Genomic DNA, 3,368 nt, shown 5'->3' with positions numbered 1-3,368 from the left:
TTTTTTATACTGTTTTTTCTCTATCCACTTTGCTGCTGTAACATTGGAATTTCCCTATTGTGGGACGAATAAAGGAATATATCTATCTATATCTATCTATCTATCTACAATGTAAGAAAAACAGTAAATGAGCCAAAAAAGGGACTATGAGGAGAAAGTGGAACTACAGTTCCAGGAGACTAATCTTAGAAGCATTTAGCCATGTCTAACCCACTACAGGTTGCCTACCCTACCCAACTAATCAGCAATGAATGCCAAAGCACACATCCCCCACACTGCACTATTCCAACTGGTCAAAAACAGTGCTACATGAGATTGTTCATTGACTACACTTTAGAGTTTAACACCATTCCTTCCAGGCTCATCACAAAGCTGAAGGACCTGGGATTAAACACCTCACCCTTAACACAGAGCACCCCAGGGCTACATTTCGAGCCCCCTGCTTTACTCATGGGATCCCAACTACATGTATAACAGACTTTTCTCCCTTCTGTGGTTGGCGAAGAAGTACTGGATACACCAAGCCAGAGATGCAGAAAGAGGTTCTACCCTCAGGCCACTATATCCTAAATGAGGTCACATTAGTGTGAATTTGGCACACCACAAGATTTTTTTTATATTCTTTGGCTCATATTAGAAAAAAATGAGAAGAAGACTATAGGATAGACTGTGATGTATTTTTTGCCTGTGGCAAGTTTGCTCCTCTAACTGATCTCTGCTCTCACTCACACACCCTCTGCAGTGAGGGTTCACTGAGCTCCCAGCTGTCACACACTGAGCTCAGAGTCCAGGGGGCTGAGGGAAGCAGTGGAAGCAGAGCTGAGATTAGTTGAGGCTGCTGGGGGATTGTCCTGCTCCTATCTGAGAGCTGGAGGTGGAGTCTGATGTCTCACTTTAGCTTTCCACACACAAAGAGGATTTGCTCAGACTGGAAGGGATATAAATATAAAGGTGGCTCAGACCCCAATCAGTCTTGTTTATCTACCCAGTGATATTTATAACAAAAACGATATATATTTATCAATAAAGGAACATGACATAAAATGATTCTTCATTTAAGATGAGCTTAAGATAAGATAGCGTTTTCACATGGTGAACCACCAGATCATCCTCTCCACTCTTCAATAATTGGGAGTCTCTGCACTCTCCCTGTTAACATTCCATTTTAAGGACCACACTTACAGGGTAACTTGAAGATAATCTGTGTCTAAATATTGAAGCCTCACTACTGGAATTCCTCAGGGTTCTGTTTTGGGTCCCATTATCTTTTCTGTTTACACCAAGTCACTTGACCCTGTTATTCACTTTCAGGTTTTTCTTACCACAGTTATGCAGATGACACTAATTCTGGATATCTGTCAGTGGGTGTGTATACGCCACCTGAAGCTCAACCTCGACAAGACTGAGCTGCTCTTCCTTCCAGTAAGGTAAGGTAAGGCACAGAAAATGATTCTTTCCTCCTCCTCTTCCTCCTCCCCCTCCCCTATCCTCTGTTGGGAGGTGGTGCAGAGTGGATAAACAGAGAGAACTCCTCCACAGCAAGGGAAAATCTTGTCCATAGAAAAGCATGAGTGTTGTTTGGTCTTGACTTGTGTTAGACTGATATTAACTGCAGGGTCTATATATATATTAACATGAGTCTTCAGCTAAGTCTAATCTTTGATGTGAAGGAGGAAGCAAAAACAAGGAGCAATATGGGATTTATTCAGAGCTCATCCTGAGTTTTCTTCACTGTTTGAACTGCTCATCATTGTCAATCAGTCAGGTAAATAAGTTTACACAGTAGATAGTGATTGTTAATGTTAATGTTACCGTGTGATTGCAGGAAACAACTATTTTAAAGTCCTGAGCTTAACAAGTCACACCAGGTTGAAAATCTAATTTTAGCCGATGTAATCTGGGAGAGAAGGATTTGAGTTAACAGTGCTAAAGAAGAAACGTGCTGCTGAGCTAATGGGACCAAAAACAAACAGAAACTGTTGTACTGGCTGTATAGAAAATCAACAGGATTTATATTAATACTACCTGATATAAATGTAGGCCTAATAGAAGTCTGTATGTGATTACAGAGATTGAGATTTCATCTAATTTAGACTTGGCCAAGTCAGTAGCATTGAAATGTAAACAAAAATGTGTTTCTTCAAGACCAGAATATCAAACTGAAAAACATAAAAGCATTTAAGCAAAAAGGGTTTGAAAATCAAAACCAGTATGTCCAGTCAACTGGAGTAATTATCAGTTTAGTTCTCTGTTCAGGGTCTGGAAATGGAACCACAAAACCTCTGGTTACAAGCTCAGTTCTCTAAATAAATAAATAAATTTGTATCCCAAGCCAGCTTCTCTAATCTTTACTGCTTCTGTCTACAGAATCTATTTCTTCTGTTCTTTTAGCTCATGTATATACACGAGCTAAAATAACACACATACATTGTGTGAATGTATGTGTGTCTACCAGGTTATGACTAATAAAGATATAGACACTGAAATAAGGAGTAAGATGCATTTTAATACAATTGAGTGGGTGTTGGGTTAGGATGACAACATTAAATACTACACACTGAAATTAGTTTACATTTGACAATGAATTTTAACATTTCTTCTTTTGAGCCAAAAAAACATAATTTGAAAATGTACTTTTAGGACTTTATTTTAAGGGACTTGGACTCAGTACTTCTTAAATCTTGGCTATAGCTCTGGCTGTGATAAGTGCAATCAGCTGACTAACACTTTGAATTTGTAGGCCCAATCTGGGGAATGGACATACATTCTGGACACGTTACGACTGAGGCCTGGTTGTTCACATAAAATATGATTATTAGTAATCCCCACTAATGTAAACCATCTCAGCCAACTTGTCTCAGTGAGAAGGCGTAGTAGTTCAACTTTAAGGTGCTTCTTAACTACTGAATCTCTCTGTCACTTAGAGCAGTGGTTTCAACAGTATAAGAAATTGTTTATAGACTTCTTATGGACAGTAATTAAAGGCCTTATGAGTTTATGGCTGGTTTATTACAAACATATTAATGATTTATTAACCTTAATAAGCACTGCCCCCGCTTTAGAATATGTATAACTATGTTTTCATTAGTGTATAATCACCTGAAAATAAGAATTGTTACATTATCGTTACCTTAGAATAAGCCCTTTTATCTACAGACACCATGGATTGCCTTCCATAGTCTCCGCCATGCCTGCAGTAGCCTAGAATGGACAAACCAAACACTGGCTCTAGATAGGGCCATTAGTGTTTTTCATTTGCGCATAGATTCTACTCTCACTTGGAATGGGGGGGTGCAGCCACAGGGGTTGCAAATCGCAACCTACCCGACTATCTGCCATTTTACTAACTACTACTACTATTCTGTATG

Source organism: Morone saxatilis, unplaced genomic scaffold (assembly GCF_004916995.1).
Source record: "Morone saxatilis isolate NCDOM2014 unplaced genomic scaffold, NCSU_SB_2.0 Contig6, whole genome shotgun sequence".
In the NCBI taxonomy this organism is placed as follows: Eukaryota; Metazoa; Chordata; class Actinopteri; family Moronidae; genus Morone; species Morone saxatilis.
This window is presented reverse-complemented; position numbering follows the sequence as displayed.